Source organism: Podarcis bocagei (genome assembly GCF_964188305.1).
Source record: "Podarcis bocagei genome assembly, chromosome: 2".
NCBI classification, from domain to species: Eukaryota; Metazoa; Chordata; class Lepidosauria; order Squamata; family Lacertidae; genus Podarcis; species Podarcis bocagei.
The window spans coordinates 62,164,103-62,190,874 of NC_138126.1; the positions used below are offsets into that span (position 1 = coordinate 62,164,103).

Below are 26,772 nucleotides of genomic sequence, written 5' to 3' on the forward strand. Positions count from 1 at the left end.
GCACAGAATCCTGTGGAATCTAACCTAGAAGAAGGGGTTCAGAAAGAATATATTCTGGCCCTACACATCCATTTGCACCGTAAATAAGGAGATTTGCACCACTTTGAATTGACTGCAATATATTCCTTTACAGCTGTACAGTGGTACCTCTGGTTGTGAACAGGATCTGTCCCGGAGGCTCGTTCGCAACCTGAAAAGAACACAACCTGCGCCTGCGCGTTGCGATTCACCGCTTCTGCACATGACGTCATTTTGTATGTCTGCGCATGCGCAAGCGGCGAAACCCGGAAGTAACCCTTTGCGGTACTTCTGGGTTGCCATGGGACGCAACCTGGAAATGTGCAACCTGAAGCAAATGTAACATGAGGTATGACTGTAGTTTCAAACTTCTTACTTTCAGGGAACCCTTTTCACACTTCTCTTGGGCTTCTAAAAAGCACACTCCATTCACTAGGGCTGGGCGATATATAGGACTGGTTTGAAGTTCACATTGCGATAACTGTTTCATAATATCTGAGCTGGCAATATATCGTGAATCACAATGTGAGTATGGTCTTGGCAAAATGAATCATGGTGAATACAACTAATCTGGGACTGCCAGACTGCTAGCAGGCCTGCTAGGAGGCAGAAGTAGCACCTTGCCATGACCGTGGTACGTGCTGTCAGTCGTGGTGACAACCTGCAAGGCCTTGTGTTGGCGATGGAAAGTGGTAGCAGTAACAGCAGCGGCCTGCAAGGCCTCATGACAGCAGTGAGAGGAAGTGACGGCAGCGGCAGCAGACTGCGAAGCCTTGCAGGCTGCAGATTATTGTGCCACTGCTGCCAGGCTGCTGCCGCTTCTGCCGCCTAGTGGGCCTGCTGGCAGTCCTAGATTATTTGTATGCACTATGACTCATCACCGTACTTTGGATTGTCCAGAATACCACCATTTAGCAGCCAAGCCCAAAATCAAAATTCCTGTTGGGGTGCATTTTGGCTTGCCTGCTGCTGAAAGTGACCGTGAAGTGATTGATAATATCATCATTTATCAGTTTTAGACCCTTAAGTAGTAGCAGCTGCCAGGACATTGTCCTGTTCACATTTACGTTGTTCCTTCTTTATTTCAGATATCATGATATATCGGTATATCACGATATATCACAATATTGAAAACCAGTTATCGCCCAGCCCTACCATTTACACAAGGTGCTGGTCAGGTCTGCTTGGCCTCAAAGCCCTGTGTGAACAAAATACACCTCAGATTTCTAATATTATCCATACGGAACTACAACATTCCGTGGATGTAGCTAGAAAAACAACTTATGTATTCAAGTCATCAGATGAAGAATCTTCTGCTGCTCAACCTTCCACCCCACCCAAAAAAGGCCTCTGGCAGTTTTGTACCAAAGCCCAGAACTGGTTCAGTGGTTGAAACACAGCATTTTACAAGACTTCTCTTACAATCATCTTGTCTAATAGAATACAGATAAAGTACTGAAAATACAAACACAGAAAACCCAGATTTATGGGGGGGAGGGTTAAAAAGAATGCTCACATTGTGGCTTAACTAGATCAATCATTGTGCATTTTCTAATGAAGTCTATCACAAGGTAATTCTAATAAATCTTCAGTTTAAAGAAAATAAACAAGAGATTAGAATACTGATATAATAACTGAACTGTAGAGATGTAAAAGCAAATGGAAAAATTCAGAATATGACTTCCCATTCTTATCACCACTACCTTAGATCACGGAAAGATACAGCAATTGGAAAGCTCTATAAAGTAGTTTCTCTTTTAGGATAATGAAATGTTTTAAAGCAGTGTCTTAAAATAATATTGTTTGAAATCAGCTATGGATCTTTCGGAACATGATGATATTGTTTGACAAATCATGGCTTAAATTGGACTGAAGAGGAGTGTTTGCATCTGTGTGCTGTCTCGTCTCTGCTTATGTCACCTAATTCTACACTTTGGGGGTTTATTTCTTGTTTCCCATTACTTCCAAACTGGGAAAGTGACTATAATTGTTGCTCACAAAATGGGAACAAACAGTAGCTTGCAATCCTGACTTACAGAGCTTCAGACACAGTCTTCCAGATTGTATGGAAAACTGGGAAACTATACATTAAAGAAACCCTACAAGCATCTGAGTGCAGAGGGAGTATTATAGATACAACACTCTTTCTTTGTTCAATAGCCTCTGCTTTATTGGACTGAGATTGTTTTATCTGAACTGGGCTGCTAACTGAGTAGAGGAATAAATGAGTTTTGCTAGATTTCATGAATCTAATTTACAATAAATGCATAAAAATAAATAGCTATTAGTTGAGAAAGAGTAACTTTTTGGATAAACTGCAACCAGATCTGATGCCTTTTACACAGAAGCAAGTCATGCTCAGATCAATAGGGTTTTCTCCAAGGAGTGCATCCCCACCCATTAGGAGTCTTGTTAATTTAAATTAATATCCAAATGTATTGCTGTTCCTTATAGTGATGCTTATCTTCTGAGCTCTTTAAAAATACAAGTTTCTTCTGTATGACAACTCTGAACAGGTCAAGATCTTAAGAGCTACTTTAAAGTGAACCCAAAGGCTTGGACATGCCCAGTAGGATTTAACTTTTCTTCCTTTGAATGGCAGAACCTCTGCCCCCAAGCCATACCAAACACTGCTTTTAAAATTCCCCTCAGAACAGGGATTCAAAAGAAGTTTCCCATGAAGCAAGGAGTTGGTCTTTTTCAAGAAACAAGCCCAATGCCTCTTTAGCAGCACGCTGAACTAGCTGCAAGAATCTTTGGATCCAGGCCACTCCATTCTAAATCCAAACAGAATCTTCCTTTTCTGCGTGACAATATTGTTTCTATTCTATTTATTCCAATTGCCAAGCTATGGTGCACTCTGATACTTTAGGGTACAACAGCTTAAGCTCCACGTTCAGAACTGTATATTTATAATTGTTTACATGCAGTAAAGGCACTAATACTTTTAAAGACTAACAAATGATGCAAACAATTTTATTAAAGTTTTCTCATTTAAAAAAAAGAAAGTCTGAATAACTAATTGGCCAGAGTTTGGATATATACAGAAAGTTAAGTGGGTTGCTTATTAAGGGTGAAGGTGGATTTCAAAAAGTTGAAGACAATTGCCTTCTGTAGACCAGTAAACTGAAGACTCGTGTTATAAAGGACAAGGGTAAAGGTAAAGGGACCCCTGACCATTAGGTCCAGTCGTAGCCGACTCTGGAGTTGTGTCACTCATCTCGCTTTATTGGCTGAGGGAGCCGGAGTACAGCATCCGGGTCATGTGGCCAGCGTAACTAAGCCGCTTCTGGCGAACCAGAGCAGTGCACGGAAACGCCGTTTACCTTCCCACCGGAGCAGTACCTATTTATCTACTTGCACTTTGATGTGCTTTCGAACTGCTAGGTTGGCAGGAGCAGGGACCGAGCAACGGGAGCTTCTGATCAGCAAGCCCTAGGCTCTGTGGTTTAACCCAAAGTGCCACCCGTGTCCCTCTAAGGCCAAGGGTACCATCAGTTGTTTGAGTACTGAACTGCACTGCCGGCGGCTGCTCTCAAAGTACAGTAATACGTCCTTTGACAGCTGAGGTGATATCTGTGGCTAGTTAAGATGCAGGGGGAGCTTGTATTATTTTAATCCAAATCATGAGATTTCAAGTCAAATGCCCTTCCCCATAAACACTAACAGAAACTTTTCTGAAATACTAATTTTCTGAGAATAAAAGCCCAGAGATTACCGTATTTTTCGCACCATTGGACGCACATTTTTTCCTTTAAAAACTAAGGTGAAATGTCTGTGCGTCCTATGGAGCGAATGTGTGGTCCTGGGACTTCCCCCTCCAAGCTCAGGTTGCAGCGGAGAGGCTGCGTGGGCGGCTGGGGAAACCCCGGGCTTCCCCATTCAGCCCGACAAACAGCTGAGAGGCTGCGTGGGCGGCTGGGGAAAGCCCTGGGCTTCCCCATTGAGTCGGAGGAGCTCAGGGCGGTCAGCGCGCAGCGGAGAGGCTGGCTGTAACTTGCCCTCCGTCCTGTGAGCCACTCTAGGAGGCTGGCTGGGAAAGCCCTGGGCTTCCCCATTGAGTCCCTCCGTCCTGTGAGCCACTCTAGGAGGCTGGCTGGGGAAGCCCTGGGGTTCCCTTGAGTCGGAGGAACTCAGGGCAGTCAGCGCGCAGCGGAGAGGCTGGCTGTAACTTGCCCTCCGTCCTGTAAGCCACTCTAGGAGGCTGGCTGGGGAAGCCCTGGGGTTCCCTTGAGTCAGAGGAACTCAGGGCAGTCAGCGGGCAGCGGAGAGGCTGGCTGTAACTTGCCCTCCGTCCTGTGAGCCACTCTAGGAGGCTGGCTGGGAAAGCCCTGGGCTTCCCCATTGAGTCCCTCCGTCCTGTGAGCCACTCTAGGAGGCTGGCTGGGGAAGCCCTGGGGTTCCCTTGAGTCGGAGGAACTCAGGGCAGTCAGCGCGCAGCGGAGAGGCTGGCTGTAACTTGCCCTCCGTCCTGTGAGCCACTCTAGGAGGCTGGCTGGGGAAGCCCTGGGGTTCCCTTGAGTCGGAGGAACTCAGGGCAGTCAGCGCGCAGCGGAGAGGCTGGCTGTAACTTGCCCTCTGTCCTGTGAGCCACTCTAGGAGGCTGGCTGGGAAAGCCCTGGGCTTTCCCATTGAGTCGGAGGAGCTCAGGGCGGTCAGCGCGCAGCGGAGAGGCTGGCTGTACCTTCCCTCCGTCCTGTGAGCCACTCTAGGAGGCTGGCTGGGAAAGCCCTGGGCTTCCCCATTGAGTCCCTCCGTCCTGTGAGCCACTCTAGGAGGCTGGCTGGGGAAGCCCTGGGGTTCCCTTGAGTCGGAGGAACTCAGGGCAGTCAGCGCGCAGCGGAGAGGCTGGCTGTAACTTGCCCTCCTTCCTGTGAGCCACTCTAGGAGGCTGGCTGGGAAAGCCCTGGGGTTCCCTTGAGTCGGAGGAACTCAGGGCAGTCAGCGCGCAGCGGAGAGGCTGGCTGTAACTTGCCCTCCGTCCTGTGAGCCACTCTAGGAGGCTGGCTGGGGAAGCCCTGGGGTTCCCTTGAGTCGGAGGAACTCAGGGCAGTCAGCGGGCAGCGGAGAGGCTGGCTGTAACTTGCCCTCCGTCCTGTGAGCCACTCTAGGAGGCTGGCTGGGGAAAGCCCTGGGCTTCTCCACTGAGTCCAACGTGAGCCGCTCTAGGGGGCTGGGGAAGCCCTTTACAATGGAAGATTTGGACATCCCCTTCCGCCCCTCCCCCCTGGTTATTGTGCTGGTAATTCCCAGCATTTCCTCCTTTTGCTCAGGTTCCACGAGGCAAGGCAGCTGCCCTCCACAGACATCCAGAAATGTGAGATCTCCCTCTCTCTTCCTACTTTCCCTCCCTCCCTCCCTCTTCCACCTTAAATAAAATATTGGGGGGGGGGGCAGTAAAGCCCTACCTCACATGCCACATTTCAGCCCTTCTCAACCTGTGGGTCCCCAGATGTGAATGCCTGCAGGTAGCAAGGCCAGAGCCCAGGGAAGATGGGAGTTGAGGGATGATAGGAGTTGTAGTCCAACAACATCTGGGGACCCACAGGCTGAGCTCTCCCCCTTCCTTCCTTCCTTCCTTCCTTCCCTCCCTCCCTCCCTCTTCCACCTTAAATAAAATATTGGGGGGGGCAGTAAAGCCCTACCTCACATACCACATTTCAGCCCTTCTCAACCTGTGGGTCCCCAGATGTGAACGCCTCTAGGTAGCAAGGCCAGAGCCCTGGGAAGATGGGAGTTGAGGGATGATAGGAGTTGTAGTCCAACAACATCTGGGGACCCACAGGCTGAGCTCTCCCCCTTCCTTCCTTCCTTCCTTCCTTCCTTCCTTCCCTCCCTCCCTCCCTCCCTCCCTCCCTCCCTCTTCCACCTTAAATAAAATATTGGGGGGGGCAGTAAAGCCCTACCTCACATACCACATTTCAGCCCTTCTCAACCTGTGGGTCCCCAGATGTGAACGCCTCTAGGTAGCAAGGCCAGAGCCCTGGGAAGATGGGAGTTGAGGGATGATAGGAGTTGTAGTCCAACAACATCTGGGGACCCACAGGCTGAGCTCTCCCCCTTCCTTTCTTCCTTCCTTCCTTCCTTCCTTCCCTCCCTCCCTCTTCCACCTTAAATAAAATATTGGGGGGGGGCAGTAAAGCCCTACCTCACATACCACATTTCAGCCCTTCTCAACCTGTGGGTCCCCAGATGTGAACGCCTCTAGGTAGCAAGGCCAGAGCCCTGGGAAGATGGGAGTTGAGGGATGATAGGAGTTGTAGTCCAACAACATCTGGGGACCCACAGGCTGAGCTCTCCCCCTTCCTTCCTTCCTTCCTTCCTTCCTTCCTTCCTTCCCTCCCTCCCTCCCTCCCTCCCTCTTCCAACTTAAAAATATTGGGGGGGGGGCAGTTAAGCGCCCAATAGTAAACATTGGAGATACTGTACTGTACATTACTGACAGTTCCTTACCACTGTATTTTCTTGCAGAAAACCTCCCCCATTCTGATAAGGATGATAAAGCATAAAAGACTAGCATATAAGATTCCTTTTAAACTAGAAGTAGTAAAATATGCTAAGGAGCATGGAAACAGAGCAGCAGAGAGACATTTTGGACCACCTCCAACTGAAAAAATGATAAGACAGTGGAGGAAACAGGAGGATCAGCTGCAAAAAGCAGATAAAAGCAAGCACACTTTTCGTGGACATGCTGCAAAGTGGCCACAGATGGACATTGCCACGAAAGAATGGATCACAAAACAGCGGAATAAAGGCTTCGCAGTCTCTACAAAAATGATAATATATGAAGCCAAACGCATTGCTTTAGAGAAAGGCATTCATGACTTTACTGGCTCACCATCATGGTGCTACAGATTTATGAAGCGATGTGGCCTTGCTATGCACACTAAAACTAGAACTGCACAAAAAATGCCAGAAGAATATGAATCTAAGATTCTGTCTTTTCATAAATTTGTAATTGATGCTAGGAAGAGAAATGGATTTGAAATTGGCCAGATTGGGAATATGGATGAAGTCCCTCTAACCTTTGATGTGCCATCAAATAGGACTGTTGATCGGAAAGGTGCCAAAACCATCGCCGTGAAAACCTCTGGACATGAGAAAACCCATTACACTGTTATGTTGTCTTGCTGTGCAGATGGCACCAAATTGCCACCCATGTTAATTTTCAAAAGGAAAACATTTCCAAAAGAAGTGATTCCACGAGGAGTTGTTGTACATGTTCATGAGAAAGGATGGATGGACGAAAATGGAATGAGAGTATGGGTTGAAAAAGTGTGGTCCAAACGTCCTGGAGGGCTTTTGAAAAAACCTGCCTTATTAGTACTTGACCAGTTTAGAGCACATATTAGTGAAACTACAAAAAAGTGCTTTAAGGAAGCGAAGACTCATCTAGCTGTAATTCCTGGAGGTCTTACCAGCCAACCTCTCGATGTCTCCATCAACAAGCCATTTAAGATCTTTATGCGAGAAGAGTGGAACAAATGGATGGCTGCTGGTAACCATGATCTAACACCCACTGGACGAATGAAGAGGCCCACTATCACTCAAGTTTGTGAATGGGTGAAAACATCATGGCACTCGGTGAAGGAGGAAATCGTTGTCCGGTCATTCAAAAAATGTGGCATTAGCAATGCTTTGGATGGTAACGAAGATGGTATTTTACATGAAGATAGTGAAGAAAGTGATGTCAGTGATTGTGAGCAACTGAGCTCCACAAATTCTGACTCTAGCAGTGATGAGTTCTTGGGGTTCACAGAAGACTAGAAGAGTACTCAAACTTTAAAGTCTCTCTTCATTTGTTAATGACAGTGATGATGGTTCTTAATGCCATTGTTGACTGCTGTTCACTTTACATGGCTGTAATATGATTCTGATATACTGGTTGTTTATTAAATACAGCAGTTTGTACAACATTTGATTCAGAATATTTTTTACTTGTTTTCCTCCTCTAAAAACTAGGTGCGTCCTTTGCTCCGGTGCGTCCAATGGTGCGAAAAATACGGTAGTTTGCAAAGACCAAAAAGTTCCTGTACTTAATGAAAACACACTTTTGACCCATTTTATCTTTGGGACTTATTCTTTTTCAAATAGCTAGCAGGAGTTGGGGTCCTGGTATCCCATTAATGGATTAACACCCCCCACCTCAACCTGCAGCTGAATAGTAATAAAATGATAGACAGTTGCTCCTAAAAACACATGTGGCTTAGACCACAGTGCTACCTGCGTCCCTTCTTCTCATATGCAAAGAATTAGGTCACAACTTATAAACTCAAAAAAACTGTACATTTAAAGCACAGCAATGGATGGAAGTCTTGTGGTGCGACTTTATGAATGAGTTTATAGTCTCAATTTAAACCAGCACAATCACTTATTATGCCTTAAGGTTCATTTGAAAATCAACTAGCTATACTTATAAGAGCTTTATTGTACTGTTCACCTTGTGAATTTCTTCTGAAATGGAAGCATCTGAAAATGTGGGTTTGTAAGACTTTCTATTATCCACTTTCAAATAGCAAGTGAAATTTAAAGCATTCCATGAATTAAGTAGCAGAAATATAAAGCAGCTCATCGAACACTATCTTTTCAGGGGTTTCAAGCTTGTTTCTCATTCTAACTTAGGCTCCGAGTCCTAGCTTGCACTTGGTTGGTTGGCATCTGTCTGTCTCGAGAGACAATGGAGTCCACGTCTGGGAGTGAAGTCAAACTGCTAAGTTAGCAACACCCAAGTGACCCCACCCCCCGGGGAACAAACCTGTGTGGTGTGTATGGAGGTTCTAGATTGTCCTAACAACAAGACCCCCCTCTTGACTTCAGAAGGAATGGAAAGCAATATGTTTGGCAATAGCTTGGCTGCAGGAGTTGCTGAAAGGAGACGTACAAGGTGCCATCCAACCGTCTCAGGGACTCCATTCCAGATATGTGTTTACTTGTTATTTTCTTCTACCGAAGATATCCCATACACCCCAAGCTTAAACTGGGAGACAAGAAAGCCTGCAGTCAAGAGTTCCGAGACCTTTACACATTCAGATTAACATAGGCAGCCAAGATCTATTCCAACCTTACTGTTATGATGGGTTCCTCACACCAGATTTCCATAACTTCACTAGTCTGGCAAGCCCCTGAACTTCTAGAAAGAGCTCAGTTCATCAAAAAGAAATCAACTAGTTTCTTTTACACATAACTTTGCGCAGAAAAGGAGGGATGGTTCTTCTCTTATATGTTGCATTGTCTTAAAAGTTATTACAAATACAAAGTTTGTTTTACACCTGGCAGAAGTTCCTTCAGTTAAGCAAATGCTCAAATGTGTTTCACAGCTTGATCCTATGCATGCTTACTTCTGAGTTACAGTGGTACCTTGGGTTACAGATGCTTCAGGTTACAGAGATGCTTCAGGTTACAGACTCTGCCAACCCAGAAATAGTACCTCGGGTTAAGAACTTTGCTACAGGATGAGAACAGAAATCACGTGGCAGTAGCGCAGCTCAGCGGGAGGCCTCATTAGCTAAAGTGGTACTGCAGGTTAAGAACAGGTTCAGGTTAAGAATGGACCTCCAGAATGAATTAAGTTCTTAACCCGAGGTACCACTGTACAGGGTTTAATGATGCTCACTCACATGTTAAGTGTGCACAGGATTGCAGTCCTACAAACATGTGAAATGTCAAGAGATCACAGTTGGGGAAAATCTGTAAATTTCAAAATCTGGTGTCAGGCAATAATTTTATTAGGACCAAAGTGCCACAAAATAACAAGCAAAGCTTCTGAGTTCACAGAACTCTTCGTATTACCCCTGAAACACATATTTCCACCACCCTGTTGGGGCCACTGAGAACTCAAAGTGACAAAAGCCTGTTTCCTAATGAATCCTGAATAGAAAATGAAGACCGCGTATAGTTTTCCAAATCCTGTTTCAGTGCTCTAGCTTGAAAAACTGTCCTTGAGACTGACTCTAGCTAATAAACACTCATGCCACATGACTCTTACCTGACATTCCTTACTAACTTTTGTAATAATTTATTGGACAGTTCATCAGAATAAGCCTCTACTGGGCAAAACTCTGACCCTCCCACATCTGAGGGTTTGCACCAAAAAAGGCAAACTTTTTTTAAAAAAAAATTGTGCTTAAAAAATGTATGGGTTATACCCAAGTTACACAAATAAAAATCTGCTCATTCAACTGAGCTTTACCAGACCCTTGTCCACAGTACAAGCTGCTGTTACTCCAAGGAAAGTGCTGGGATATGCAGGGGGCAGCTGCAGAGAGGAAGAAGGAAACTGGCAAAAGCAAAGCATTGGCAGTAATGGGAAGAACAGAGGAAGAAAGTCCTCTTCTCATGTAGACTTACACTCATGTAGTTTGGGATGTAACCCATGTTATTTACTATGGAGGGAAAGACCAAAAATCGGAAAGGAAAAGGTAAAGAATGTCATGTGTTCGTTAATTAAGATAAAACCTGAATTACTATATATTTCACTTCATTTTTATGAAACAGATACTGTTTTTAAATTGTGTATTGTATGGCTGTAATTTTATGGCAGGATTAGTCTTCACAGCCAGCCAGCAGCAAAACATGGTTGGAAACCAAAGCCAGACAGAAATTTGTGGCTACTTGTGAATGTAGCATTATCATGAGTCCATAGTGTGACTAGGCATCAAAATTAGTTTCCAGATGCCCCAGAGATTGTACAATAAGAATGTATATGGACTAATGCTCAAAGATTTTGGTATGAGAGAATAATGAGCTGTACGCCTTTGCTCGGGGATCCCATTGCGCTGGGGCTATACTGTTTGAAGCATAATGAGCTGTAAAGCAACACTCTCATGTCAAGAATCACTCGTCTCATTTTGTTCTGACCCTTTTCACAATTTACCAGATGTATTTTCAAGAAGAAAAATCATGTTTTGAAGACACATTGACATGTTTTATTACTCAGGAAGAACTCAGAGGCCAGATTAGTCCTTGTGTCAGGAATGCATGCCTGTCAAGAAGAGTGTGTAATACCTAATGATTTAACTAGATAATGGACATTGGTTGATAACAGTGCCCTCAATATCTGCTAGTCCTATTTCTTTGTTCAAACTTGTGTTATAGCCCCTACATTCTTCCTGGGAACAATATGTTTTCGGTCAAGAGCAGGGCAAATATACCACAATAACAAGGGGATTTTATCATCTGCTTAGGGTCTGGTAGTTTTGGCAGCTGCTGCCCAGCTAGTTCAAAACCACAGTTAACTCAGATGACAGGCTGACAGGAAATCAGAAGAACAAAAAAAAAGTTCTGTCAGGACAAAAATAAGAACAGAAACTTGTAGTATATTGGAAAGTTAGGAAGGACTTTCAGCAAAGAAGCTCAGTGGAGAAGCCAGCATAGCTATTACTATGCATAACAGAAAAAGTCTATTCTCTTAACTTGCTACTTAGGACATGCTTCTGTATTAGTGTGCCAAAATACTGCTATGTTCATCCTACAGCTGCCCGAGTTTATGATTCAGTGCTACGGCAAACAGAAGTGCTCCTGGGAGAAAGTTTATCTTCCACTCCCAGGACATTACCACCAAACCAAGCCAGTCACCCATGCAAAATGGGTCAGACCAGCAACCATCCCCAGGAGCCGCAAGCCAGGGAGGGAACAAACACACCTTGAACATCCTGCAAAAGAGGGTGATGAGGACTAGATTTTGTCTAATCTCCAAATAAAAATACGCAGCTGTGCCTCAAGTTGGCAGCTGTATCAAGTAACCATACAACTGAACCTGAAACGTCAGCTGCCAGAGACTCAAAAAAGCATTTTCAGATTGTAAGCTCCTTGCGGCAGAACTTGTCTGCTGTAAACCATCAAGAGTACTGATTATAAAAGTAACAATAAAACTACTACTACTACTAATACCACCATCAGAACTGCCATAGTTTAGTATTCTATAAATAAACCTTGCAGACGTGTTCCCTAGTTATTGGCCCACAAAAAATGTTTACTAGTCTGCCTGTCCACAGTATACCATTTCTGGCACATCTATAGACTAAAAGAGTCAGGTACCTGCTTCCAATATTCAAAAGCTTTCTTGCCTGGTGATTCCGGGTAATCTGGCAGGGGCAATTACAAACCTGATATAAATGCATTTTCAGTAATCTAACCAAAGCTGCCTTTTCCAAATTGGCAGAGATTAGGCCAGAACTGAAAGGTCAACTGATCCATTTACATGAATGAAGAAAATTGGTATTGCACAAAATGTTTGCTTGGAAGATTAGGAAAATAGATAACTGATGTTTGTTCATTCAACCCTGTGGCAACTAAGGGATTGGAAGTGACACAAAAAACAAAATAATTGGAAAACAATTGGTCTATCAAGACCATTTTGTTTGTTATGGCTAAGCTATGCTATGCAAGAAATATTGCTTGGCAATCCCTGCTAAAACCATTAAAAAAAACTTTTAAAGACTAAATTACATTCAAAAGGTTATTCAGATTATAACTTGCAGAATGAATGCTATATCATAAAGATGATAATTAAGTGGCAATAAATACTATCCAAGTCATCAAGGTAACAAAGTTAAAGGTTATCAGAACTGAGTACTTTCTTCTCGTCTTCAATTTCTAATTTTGGAGAGAATAAAAAATCTCAGATGAATATTATTGAAAAATATGAATTTAATCCTCAGTAGATTCAGTGATTACTTAAGTGCTAGAGGGGTCTAACAATGGATCGTTTTTGTCCAGCCCTTCAGAATCTCCCAGCAGGTCTTCAAGAAAGTTTCAGTCTAGCAACAGAGTAACTTTCAAAGTCACGGTAATAAGGCTAATTCCTTTCCAGTGAGTGGGTGGAAAGGGGTGGAGGGCTGGGGGAGGACTGTAAATGGAATAATTGTTTGCCTATGAATGTACTTTGCAAATCAGTTCAGTCTTCACATTGCTTCAAAGCCACAAGACATTAGCCTGATTGTAAACACTTTGATCTGTTCCTCACCCTCTCCCCAAGTTTTCATCACCTCAGTTAGGGCAAGGTTCCCCAAAGGAGAAAGTATTTATTGACCATTGTGGCTTCTCTACATCTAGGTATCAGCCACAACGATTTAAAGTTGCTATTATGCATTCGAATCTCCTAGTGTGTCTGGGATCAGCCCCAAAGAGCCAAGCCACCAACGGAGGAGGGTAATAAGACCTAAGAACCGTTATTTAAAGAACTATTTTGTGAAGTCTTTCATGATTGAACCAAGATTTGAACCTGCATGATGAAACTCCATGTCCAAAGCAACATCTACCCTAATCAAGCTCAAGTTTCATCTAGGAGACAGTGAAAAAGGACAAGGGAGTCAGCACAAATTTAATAAGCTTGTTTAAGTTCTATTTTAATTTCTCTTAAGTTCTTCCTTTTTATCTCATTGCATTCAGGGCTTTTTTCTAGAAAAAGAGGTGCCGTAACTTGTTGAGGTTTCTAAGGGGGAGCACCCACCCAAAGTTGTTTTGCACAAACAATATTAATATTGAATTTTAATTTTAATATTCTAAAAGGGTACAGGTCCAGAGCACATGAAACACATCTGAATGCTTCCAAGCATAAAAACAAGTTAAGGAGAAAACTAAGCAAGTCTCCCCACCCCCACCCCCGGGACATACTAGCTTTCCCAAACCCGGAAGCTCCATCCTTGGAGGATGATTCAAACATGCACTTCTCCATACAGTTTGAAGTAACAAACTCCAATAAAAATTACGTTCATTTTGAGAACATCAAATTCAGAATTTACATGTAGCAAGTATTGATCATGTCAATGGACATTAGATCATAGGGCCTAAAATTACAGGAGGTGGAAGGAAGAGGCTTTGGGAACAAAGCCCAATAACTTAAAAAATAATCTAATCTCTTCCCCAGTAGAAGCCAAGCAGTTCTGACCACCTGCTCAGAACTTTGCAATGAGGAGTGCCTTTAAAAGGATACTACATACAATTGCAATTATGTGTCCAGGTGTTAAGGAGAAAATGTAAAGAAATTCATTAGGCCTGATCAATTTCTGTAAAGATGCTTAATAAGAAAGCACAAAAATATTGTTGTTACAAGCGCAAAATTTAAGCAAACAACTAGCACAAGTAAAAAACCTACTCAGGAATAATTAACCTGTAACTGTGTGAAATGTGGGGCTTGCAAGCATTCACACCCTGCCTGCTCCATCCCCCAATTTTTCCATGTACAGCAGCAGGGTATGAAAGGAGCTTGCAAGCATGTTTGCTTGAACACACTTACAAGCCTTCCCGCCAGCAAGAGCCCTGTGTGATCAGGGTTGCCAACTGCAGGGAGGCTTATAAGTGTATTCAAGTGTGGCATGAGGTCTTGCCACTAAAAACAGCAAGGTTGGGGCAGAACACAGTTACAGATTAATAATTCCTGAACAGGACAAGATTTAGTACTAATTTGATAAACAGGCACCCAAGAATTCAATTTGAGGTACCCCAGACATGTTTCTTAGAGGACAGCTACGCTGAGTAAGTGCAAGGGTAGGCAAGCTAAGGCCTGGGGGCCGGATGCGGCCCAATCGCCTTCTAAATCCGGCCTGTGGACGGTCCAGGAATCAGTAATAATAATAATAATAATAATTTATTATTTGTACCCCGCCCATCTGGCTGGGTTTCCCCAGCCACTCTGGGCGGCTTCCACAGAAACCAAAAAACACTAAAATATCATACATTAAAAGCTTCCCTGAATAGGGCCGCCTTAAGATGTTTTCTGAATGTCAGGTAGTTGTCCATCACCTTGACATCCGATGGGAGGGCATTCCACAGGGCGGGCGCCACCACCGAAAAGGCCCTCTGCCTGGTTCCCTGTAGCTTCGCTTCTCGCAATGAGGGAACCGCCAGAAGGCCCTCGGCGCTGGACCTCAGTGTCCGGGCAGAACGATGGGGGTGGAGACGCTCCTTCAGGTATACTGGGCCGAAGCCGTTTAGGGCTTTAAAGGTCAACACCAACACTTTGAATTGTGCTCGGAAACGTACTGGGAGCCAATGTAGGTCTTTCAAGACCGGTGTTATGTGGTCTCGGCGGCCGCCCCCAGTCACCAGTCTAGCTGCCGCATTCTGGATTAGTTGTAGTTTCCGAGTCACCTTCAAAGGTAGCCCCACGTAGAGCGCATTGCAGTAGTCCAAGCGGGAGATAACTAGAGCATGCACCACTCTGGCCAGACAGTCAGCGGGCAGGTAGGGTCTCAGCCTGCGTACCAGGTGGAGTTGGTAGACAGCTGCCTTGGATACAGAATTGACCTGCGCCTCCATGGACAGCTGTGAGTCCAAAATGACTCCCAGGCTACGCACCTGGTCCTTCAGGGGCACAGTTACCCCATTCAGGACCAGGGAGTTCTCCACACCAGCCCGCCCCCTGTCCCCCAAAAACAGTACTTCTGTCTTGTCAGGATTCAACTTCAATCCATTAGCCGCCATCCATCCTCCAACCGCCTCCAGGCACTCACACAGGACCTTCACCGCCTTCACTGGTTCTGATTTGAAAGAAAGGTAGAGCTGGGTATCATCTGCATATTGATGGACACCCAGTCCAAACCCCCTGATGATCTCTCCCAGCGGCTTCATATAGATGTTAAAAAGCATGGGGGAGAGGACGGAACCCTGAGGCACCCCACAAGTGAGGGCCCAAGGGTCTGAACACTCATCCCCCACCACCACTTTCTGAACACGGCCCAGGAGAAAGGAGCGAAACCACTGTATAACAGTGCCCCCAGCTCCCAACCCCTCTAGACGGTCCAGAAGGATGTTATGGTCGATTGTATCAAAGGCCGCTGATACAATCAGCGTGTTTTTACATGAGTAGAATGTGTCCTTTTATTTAAAATGCATCTCTGGGTTATTTGTGGGTCATAGAAATTCGTTCATATATTTTTTCAAAATATTGTTCGGCCCAACACATGGCCTGAGGGACAGTGGACCGGCTCACGGCTGAAAAAGGTTGCTAGTACCTATGTTACAATGATATCATATCTTTGTTTAAAAAAAAGTTTTAAAATCTGCTCTCAGGAACTAGTACCTTTGACTCAGACATTTAGCTACTATTAAAAAAAACTATTAAATATCATTAAAGAAACATACAGAGCCAGCAGTAAAGACAACGGCACGGGAGACATCCAACATGAATCCAAGCCTATCTCACTGCAACATGTCACATGACATTCCATTCCAAGTACAAGTGCATTGGAAACAGATATACGTCCTATAGCTTAGTTTTAAAAAGTCTTCTCTGCAGAAAATTTTATTGATCTATAAAACTTCTCTATTTCTATTATGATATGAAAATTTAAGCCAAGGGAGGAAAAAGAGCTCAGTTGTCTGCAGCAGAACTCTAGAGACTGGGAAAGGATTAACCAGCTTTGACTCTGTCCTATTTTAGGATGCCTACTTGAAATATCTCCTGAACTAAATGACTAAACAAGCCCCCCCCCAATCAGAAAACAAACTGGAATTGTGAATAAGAATAAAATGACCATTCCTGGGCAGCATAAAATGATCGTTCCTGGGCAGGAACAATCGAACTTTTTTGACGCTGTAAAATCTCATGTCATACTGTACACGGCTGTTACAGCACCAGCAACAAGAAGCCAAGACAAGACCAAAAGTTTCATTTTAAGTCCAGTGGGAAATTGCTAGCCCGAAGACCATTCAGATATATTATGCTGCATGCACTGAAGTAGAAGTACTATCCATTCTGCTTCTTCCGTAGCAGGTTCCCAAGTCTCATCCCTCTGTACTGCAGGAGCTTAAGAGTCTGGCACAGCAAACTCTCTTCTAGCTGAGTGTTACAGAGGGAAACAGTATGCATATGGAAGTTTACAATAGCCTAGGAGACACTGATATAGTCCAGATGGAGCTCTAAATCCTATTGAGTTCAATATGTGCATAGGATTATTTCTTATAAGACACTCAAACTTGGGATATCCTCTGTGAATCTTCACTGCATAGTTCTGATGGCATTATTTCAACAGACATGTATGACATTGGGGACATCCCCCACAACTGTAAGGACAACCTCTCAGCTAAATGTATCCACACAAATACATGGTACAAAGGTAGGAATTTGCTCTTTTTCAGACAGGTTCTACCCTGATGACAGAAACTAAGGGGCTGAATAGGTACATGTTCTGCACGTAGAAAGACAACCAGTTCACTGGGAACTGACTTATATGCATTTGAAAATTGGTTTTGACCTATTGGCATGCCTCACTTCTGTTTTTTCCATGCAACAATTCTTCCGCTCAATGAGTGAAGTTCTGAATTTTCAATGTACCGTAGGTTGCAGGGATTATGCATTCAAATAAAATGATTTCAACATAAACTGATTTTCTACTTCAATGTCCCCAAAGCAGCTTACGATAAATGTAATAGGAACATAACACATTTAAAGTTAATAAAATAAACTCCCGGAAAACAATTAAAATGGCCTAGGGAAACCAGAACAGTCTCATGTTCAGAAACCAAATACATAACAAAGAAGATAAATTTTCTTCTGTCAAACTTCAATAAAATAGACCTGGCTGATCTCCCTTGGAAGTTCAATTGCGCAGATACCTATCACAGTAAAAGCTACGAACGAATGACGTCAGTGGCACATACAGAGTCATAGAATTGTAGAACTGGAAGGGACGCTGAGGTCTAGTCCAACCCCCTGCAATGCAGAAATCTCAACTAAAGCATCCATGGCAGATGGTCATCCTCGATATATTTACCGGTATTTACACCTTGCCTTTTCCCCTGACAGGGACATCGTTAGTTGATTTTTAATTCACAGGAAGGGGGAAGGCATGTAAGGGAGAAGATGTCCCCTAAGTAGTTCCAGGCCTTAAAAGGTCAAATACAGAACCTTAAATTATCTTTGGGGGTGGGGAGTGCTGTTGGCTTAGCCTGGATACTAGCTAGGCCAACATTTACTTGGACCTTTAGAAGTTTCTGAACTACTGAGGGGAGCTCCAGCTACAGAATATCTCTCAATAAAAACTAAAATTCTGAGCCCTTTGAATAATAAGTGTTGCATATTCTGGTTATAGTCCTTTCATCAAAATCTATGGAGTAAACCCTTGCAGTACTTCTCCAGAAACTGGAGTTCCAGAAGCTTCAGCTTTCTAGCAGAGCGTTCCAAATTGGCATGCTAACCTATATTTAAGATACTACTGTGGAACAACCAATATTAAGAGTAAGCAATTCAGTATGTAAGTATGTGAGTTTCTACCAAATGTTCTCTAGTGTGACCAAGAGACAGAATACAGGAACCTAGAAAGGAGGAGGGGACATGTCTTAGACATAATTCCTTTTCCATGCACGGAGCTGAACAGGTAGGAAAACTCAAACAAAAGGATACAGCATAAGCAACAAGAGGCCTGGCCTATACTGGGCCCATCCTCTTTTAGCACAAAACTAAAGATCCACATTCACTTTTAAATGAAAGAAGAGGAGGGAGCATGTCCACTAACAAGTGGATTTTGATTTGTAAAAGGTGCTTTAAACAAGTATTGCATACAATAATAATAATTTTATTATTTATACCCCACCCATCTGGTTGGGTTTCCACAGATACTGTATGTTGCTATCCTCCCCAAAATTTTCTTCCACCCCCTACCCCCATCTTCATTTTTTGCCATTGCTTTAAAATTTCCAGAAACTTTACATCTCTGATTCCACCCTGTATGCATATATTAGGGTGAGGGCAGCAAAAATCCTTCACTCAAACCAATTAATTGTTCTAAATATGTGTGAATTCTAGTTCTATACAGGGCTATCTAGTTTTTTGCTAGCTCCTAAGTGTCTCATAGTGACCTGACCTTTGTGACTGCAAATTAAGTAGCATAAGCAGCAATGCCTTAAGTGACATGAGGAATATATAACTACTCTGAAAGCCATAGCAGGAATCCCCTGCCCAAAAATGAAGTCTGTTGGAGTTTCTATGTAAAAATTTGGGAGTGTTTTAACATCACAGAGTATATTGAATGATATATGAGCTATAGGTTAGGACATCTACCTCTTTGCTTTATTTTTATGAGGAAAGCAAGACCTACAGTGGTGCCCCGCAAGATGAATGCCTCACTAGACGAAATTCCCTATGGGCTTGCTTCGCAAGACGAAGACGTCTTGCGCTTTTTTTTTAAAGCCGCTTGAAGAGGCGCAGTTGCGACGGACCGTGCTTCGCAAGACGAAAAACATCACAAGACGAAAAGACTCGTGGAACGAATTCTTTTCGCCTTGCGAGGCACCACTGTATTTCTTTAGGATGTTTTTTGGTAGAGGCGTTCCTGTAGATTTAGTTTACTACGTAACTGGATTTTGTCCTTATTAGTATCTTTAATTACTGGTGGTAAACTGCTTTGAGCAACCCGAAAAGACATGGAGCATGTCTTGTTGACATTTAAGAATTCACAAAGTTTATGGGAGGCAAGAAGCCACATTTATTACTTTATAGAAGCCACATTTATTAGTTCTCATTGATGCTTGTTCTTCTGTGTGTTTTAACAATTCAAGCTTTAGTAATACTTTCCACCAACTTATTAAGTTAATTACAGAGTTTAACAAAACACCCCCACCCTATGTTACTGTCTCATCTTCTGGTGAGATGGTAGATTTCTATAGCAAATTCCATATATTTAGAAAATCTAGTTTTATATTCAAGTTGTTTAAAAACTATGACTTGCTAATTTTTAATTTGTTAGCACTGGTTTTCAACCTTCGAGTCCGTGGCTCCCTTGACCAACCACGTTTTTTCTGTGGCTCTGCTGTGAGAGCCACTTACACTGGGGTTCCATTACAGGACATGTGTAAGTGGGGATTCTCCCATTCCGCCCCTGCCCCACCCTGTTCTGCCCCCGCTGAGTCCCCTGAATGTTCCTCAGGGAGAAAGAGAGAGATGTAATGCAGGAAGATGTGGGCTGCAAGTTAAGGAAAGAACATTCAAGGCTCCTTTGAACACTCCTCAAGTCTCCCCAGGGTGCCCCAGCACACTGGTTGACAACCAATGGAACTTTGAGTCTTGACACCGTTGTCTAACTACTATTTGATCTCTTTTCTTCTGACACTCTCCTCAAAGATGCAACATTTTATTTTATTTTTTTTAAGGATTAATAAGGGTTATGCAGTCCAGGACACCCATGTACCAATAAAACAAAAATCCTCAACATTCAAAAATTCTGTTTTTACACTGAAGTATTTCAGTAATTCTACCATATTTTGATATTGTAGCAGTTATACACTGAGGTCCGGCGCTGAGGGCCTTCTGGCAGTTCCCTCACTGAGAGAAGCAATGCTACAGGGAACCAGGCAGAGGGCCTTTTCGGTACCGCCCTGTGGAACGCCCTCCCATCAGATGTCAAAGAGATAAACAACTACCTGGCATTTAGAAGACAACTGAAGGCAGCTCTGTTCAGGGAAATTTTTAATGTGTGACATTTTAATGTATTTTTAATCTTTGTTGGAAGCCGCCCAGAGTGGCTGGGGAAGCCCAGCCAGATGGGCGGGGTACTAATAATAATAATAATAATAATAATAATAATAATAATACTTTTTATCTCATACATTACTTTGGAAAATAAAAGCCCCTACTTGGGATAAAGTCTTATGATCAACAGCTTGTCAAGAGAGTGAAATACTGAACTGCATTTAGTAATCCTAGTAATTATAATGGGTGCTTGCAGAGAACTAACAATGATACTCAAAACATACCAGAACCTCCCTCTTCACATGACTTCTAGGAGGTCATGGGAATAGTGAAAAAGTGGGACCTCACATGTATTGAGGTTTAAACTACTGAACTCAAGTATGTGTCAATCAATCTGCATTTAATAAGGAGGAGACTTGTGGAAGCTAAGGCTTCTCTCCCACATTTACTGAAACAAAGCCAAAATATTTAGCATCAAGAATGCATTCCTGGTTCTCCACACTGGTGCCAGAGGTTCCAGCACACTGTTTAGACAAAAGAACAACTGCAGGAAGCACATGTAAGAAAAATGGAAAACTGATCAAATGGAAACATCTAGGTATATGTGAATGGGTCCAAAGCTAACATCCCAGCATAAATAACAGCCAGGAAAGTCACCTATAAGTGCTGTCCTGTTTCAAATTTCATTACTCCAAAATGATCTAGAGTTTCAGAACCATGTTCTCAACACACTTCAGCTGTTTTCATTCAATGTTTCGCATGAAATAGGCATACAAACTCAAAAAACTCATTTGCAGTGGTCACAGGAGCTATGCTGATTGCCATCAGTCTAAAGTAGCACAGTAGCAAAGTAGCATAAACTTCAAGATGGGTAGAGAAGGATGCATTTTTCAGAATTAGAACTTGAGATATCTTATGCCTTGTGAAATGTTATTACCTGACTTTGCTTCTGTCTGAACTAATATTTAGGCTATGCATCCTGACATAGGCGCCGACTCCATGGGGCCTGAGGGGGCCCGAGCCCCCTCAAAAATTCATTTGGGGGGGCTCTGCCCCCCCAATAATCTTGGGCGCCCCTCCAGCAGAGCGCTACCGCCGCCCCTCCCCCAGCCCAAAATGCACAGGGTCGGGCTGCATGCCTCCTGCCCTCCCTCCCGAGCAAAAGCTCCACCCAATTTCCTTCGGAGCTGATTAATAGGCGCAGCACGCTCTCCCCTATTCGCTCACGAGGAGGCGGCGCCACTTTATCTGCATATTCATGAGCTTATTTATTATTCATGAGCTTTCCCGGGGCCCCCCAATATTTTTTATAAGTCCGCGCCCCTGCATCCTGAGTGGATGCAACAAGCACCTCCTCTCAAGGCAGGTAATTCAGCTGCATCTCTGAACTGGAGAGTAACTGAATACTCTACTGAAAACTAATGCAGAGACAGCAAAAAATTGCCCACCTCCAGTGGAAACCAACTGCAAGACATACACTCAGAACAGAAGATTGTGCAGAGTTGCAACAGAAAGCCTTTACTGTTAGTAGATAAATAAAGGAGCCTGGAAGTCCAAACTAATTAATTTATCATTGCATGTTTGCAGCACAGTACTGTACCTCCACACAGTTTAACAATTGGCAAATTAGCATAAAGTGGTGTGTAGATAATGGGCATTTTTGTCAAAAGGTCCCCCCCCACACGGTTTGATACTATACAGGGGCCACTTTTCTTCAGAAGAGAGGAACCCACTTCCACACATTAAACTTCCCCTAAATGCTTATCAGCCTCCACAGTCTGTAGGACACAAGGGTAGGAAAGTCATTACTTTTCAGCCAGCAGTGACAAACTAGAAGGCACCCACTCTGATTGCAAAAAGATTAACATCCATGAAAGCTTATGTCCTAATAAATCCATTACTCTTTAAGGTGCCACAACACTATCGGTTTTACTGTAACAGACTGCTGAGGCTTCCCCCTATGGAAGTTGTCATTTAGAACTGAGCTTTTATAGAACTGCTTCTTACTATTTTTTCATAGCACTGAATGTATACTTCACTTTAAAGGCTCCCTTCAGGAAACATCACATGTCCTAGCATATCTTCAGTTTACCAGCTAATAATAAATTTCTAGTTGGTCCAGAGAGTGTCAAGCATCCATATCTGTTCTTGTATCAAATACTTAGCTATCAGAAATGTATTCAAGGACCCGAATGTCTTAGAAACATGGTACAGGACTTTATCTGATAATCAGCAAGTGACATATAAATTGATATGGAAGTTGTTTACAATGTAACTTTCCACTGTGAAATATTAGTGGGAGAGAGCACAACAACAGAATGTCATGCTGCTCTCAAAGGGCTAATACCTAGTTTTATAGATCCAATGCATCACATGTAAAAACACAAAGCATGTTAAAGATGGAGCTATTTCCACGTTCTCAAAAAAATCTGAAGTTTTGTTAGGGTAAAAACAAGCTTCATTTTGGTCATACTACTTTCTCAAGTCATACAGGACAGAAATTGTTTTGCTAGCAAATATGCATACTAACAACGATTTTTTTTTTTTGCTAGATGAATGGCACAGCTATCTCTTCTAAGGAACCTCCCTACCTCACCTTCAGTGAATTTGCTTTAGAATAGTTGGTCAAGCTACCTGAAGAAGCATTTTAAAAAGAACTACATGTATAGTAGCTTAGTTTTCTAAAGTGTTTTCAGTGAAATTTAAACCAGTTATTTCCCCAGGACTCCAATCCATTAAACATCTTAACATGTGCCCTATTTAGAGGATCAAATATACAATTCAGCACATCCAATCCCTGCAGTGATTACACAGAGGGTACTTCAGTGCACACTGGTCCCCTAACCATGGACACAGCCAGCAAAAATTACTGGGAAATGTACTGAGTGATGTAAGGAAAAGGTACTGTATACTATACTGCCTTTTCTAGTCTCACTATTGCATTTCCAAATGTGCACTACAACACCAGACCAGGAAAGCTGCTGTTTTAACACGCCCTTACACGTTGCTTCTAAATATACTGAGCTTTTTTATAAGTTGTACTAGATGCCTGTACTGGATTAAGCTTTTGGAATGCAGTGCTCATTCTGCATGTGGTGGAACAGCCAGCAATTACTGGTATCATGACCGCATTACCTACAACAAGAATAATGGTTCCAAGGCATCGCTTTACAAGTCAATAGTACCTCTGGTGAATAAATTGATTTTTTAAAAAACAAACTTGCACTTAACATGTTCAGTGTCAATGATTCCTGCAGGCCTAGCTCTCCAGGATACAGACTCTACAGCAGTCCCAGCATATAAACATGTACCTACAGAGAAGCAATGGCTCCTACTTAGCAGTTATAAAGTTTCTAGCACTTCCAGCTGTAGATATTGGCCAAATAGTCCAGACCACAATAACAGCATAGAATTAGGTAGCAACCTTACAAGGATTACAGAGATTGTATGTGGAACACAGATCTGAGGCATTGAGTGGCATTGCTATTACTATAGTTAGCATCAAGTAATTCTATCAGCTACCACTTTCTTCTTAATCAGGGAACTGTGGGTGCAGATTGAGGGCCTTAGAAATTAGCATTGCTACATTAGATTGCAGATAGAAGGTTGAGCCATATAGCTAGATGTTTCTGAGATTCAGCATGACAGTATTATAAAAAGGGAGCTCCTGAAACACTTAGCCTAGGCCTTACAGCAGCTTGCTCGTCCAACACTAACTAACAGAGAACTCATTCCTCAACATGGCAGGCAACTGCAGAGTTTTTTTTAATGAAAGGGGGCCTGCAACACTCCCAAAATGGCAAAGGCACGGCAGCAATCTTCTAGCAGGACCTCAAAGATTTCCCTACACGTTAAAGATGGCCCAGTTTCCCAGTCTCAAGAAAACATCATGGTACCCCAAGGCCACTCGTTCCTACCGCCTAGCAATCCAGAGACCCTTCAATCGCAACCCAGTATCGCCGACCCTGCCTGCGGCGCACCTCAATGCTCAACACACACACACACGAGGAGAGCAGAGCAGTGCTCCCAGCGCCAATTGCACCTGCTCAGCCAGTATCGCACGTCCACCTGCATTCTGGTGGGTGCCGGATCTGCCCCCCCCCCATCTGCCTTACCATCAGACGCCCCTCCGGGAAGGGAAGACCGTGGCCCAGGCCCAAGGTGAGATGCTTCTCGTGGGGAGGAGGAAGCCCGAGAGTGGAGGAGATTCGGGGCGCAGGGAGAGCGAGCGAGCGCGGAGGGATCAGCGGAGGAGAGGTGAGAGTTTGAAATCCGCCAGGAGATCCAGCGCGAGCCAGAGCTCCTTGGAGAGGCCTCGGGGGCTCCCCGAATCCCGGGCCTGCGAGGGCCCCGCGCCGGTGCTGGCTGCCGCTGCCGCCGCCGTCGCCCCCACGGAGCTTCCCTGGCGCCAGGGCTCACCTACCGCGGCGCGCTCCCGTTCGTCCCCCGCCCGCCCGCCAGCCCCTGAGAAGCCCCAGCGAGGAGGCCGCTCCCTCCCGGGACTCGCCGCCGGCACAGTGACCGACAGAGGAGGCGACCGAGCAAGCGCGACGGCGCCGCGACACGTACCTGGGGGAGGGGCGGCGCACAGGAGCCTAGCAACCGCCGGCACGAGCGCGCCGCAACCAATCAACGAAACCTTTCCGCGGGCCGAGCCGCAGCGCAGCGCAGCTCGCCAGACTCTGCCCGTTTGGCTCGCGACAGCCCCGACCCAACCCGCCGGGCTCCGCCTCGCGCGCGCCCGGCCTCCCCCCACCCACCCCCAACCGCAGGACACGCCCTCTCGCCGAAGGAAACCACGCCCCTCCTCGGCGTACAGAAACGGGCGCACGCTCCCCTGGCCACACCCTCAGGGCTCTATATAGCACGCCCCCCCATCAAGGGACCGAGGCCACGCCCACCGCCAGACTTATTATTGGGCAGAGGTGGATAGAATTCCGGTTCTTCGTTTCCCGATTGGCCTGTCCTAAAAATTCTTGTGGGAGGGTAAAAGCGCAGCAAGCGCGCCTTGCCCCACCTGCAAACTCCGCCCACCGCTTCTCCTTTCTTCTTGGGGACAAAGACTGAGAAAGAGTGAAGAGCGTGATTATCCATCCCTAAAATTCGAAACCCGCCATCTAGCACTTGTTTTGTAAAATAAGCGATACTGAGGTCTTATCTGTTTAGAAGGCATGACTCTTAGCTCTAGATCAGAGATGTGATTATTCGCGAAAGGAATGCACTCTGCGCGCTCTCAGAAATACGTTCATCAGCAACCAAAGCACTTTAATGAAATACAAGCTCAGAACAAATGCAGTGGAAAAGCAATCCATAAAATATGAATGCTGTCTATATTAAGAGTGCTGAAGTACAGTGACTTAAGCATTGATTTAGATCAGAGGTTGTCATCCTTTTTGGGTCCCTTGACCAACTACCTTCTTTCTGTGGCACCCCTGTGGGGCTCAGGAGCCCAATTATGTCACCCCTTACCTGCAGAGCTGGCAGCCCCTCACCCTTTTTGGAACCCTCCCTTGTGGAGGGTTCCCTCAGCCTCTTCTTCTCCCCTCTCCTTGGGAGTCCTCTGGGCAGCCGCAGCTGCCGCCCCGGTCTCTGAGCTGTGCCACCTGCCCCAAAGAGAGATGCCTCCTCACATTGCCCCACAGGGGCCTGGGAAGCACTCCCTGGCCAGCAGCAGAGGCGCCATTTGCCTGGAGAGCTTGTAGCAAGAGCTGCTGTAACAAACAGTTGTGGAAGCCTTTGGGAGGTAGGGACGTGAGAGGGCATCAGAGAAAGGTAGGGAAGGAAAGAGGGGACAGAAGCCAGTGTTGCCCGTAGCACCCCTGACTATCATTCAAGGCACCACTGATTTAGATAATGCAACCTATTATGAAGGCTCAGATAGATATTGGAAGATTGCTATCATATCCCCTCTCAGCCTCCTCTTTACCAGGCATACCCAACTCCCTCAACTGTTCCTCATTAGGCTTGGTTTCCAGGCCCTTGAACATCTTGGTTGCCCTTCTCTGCACATATTTCAGCTTGTCAATATCCTCCTTAAATTGTGGTGCCCAGAAGTGGACACAGTACTCCAGGTGTGGTCAGACCAAGGCAAAATAGAGCAGAACTATAACATCCCTTGATCTAGACGCTATACTTTTGTTGATGTAGCCTAGAGTAGCATGAGCTTTTTTGCTGCTGCATCACACTGTTTACTCATGTTAAACTTGTGGTCTAAGACCCTTAGACCCTTTTCACATTTACTACTGGTAAGTCAGGTGTCTTCCACCTTACATTTGTATGGCTGGTTCTTCCTGCCTAAGTCTAGAACCTTATATTTGTCCCTACTGAAATTCAATTTTGAAATATAA

General features: G+C 44.5%; 1 protein-coding gene across 2 annotated transcripts in view; it reads right to left on the minus strand.

The window, feature by feature from the left end:
• Positions 1–25,150, minus strand: part of DAG1 (dystroglycan 1) — a 71,527-nt gene extending 46,377 nt beyond the window's left edge. Inside the window, exon 1 of one of the 2 annotated variants that reach the window (XM_081185832.1) lies at positions 24,995–25,150. The gene's annotated coding sequence lies outside the window, so the exon portion shown is untranslated. Of the gene's footprint in view, positions 1–24,540; positions 24,840–24,994 lie in introns of those variants that run through there. The other variant, XM_081185833.1, reaches the window with a different exon arrangement.
• Between the last annotated feature and the right edge of the window lie 1,622 nt (positions 25,151–26,772).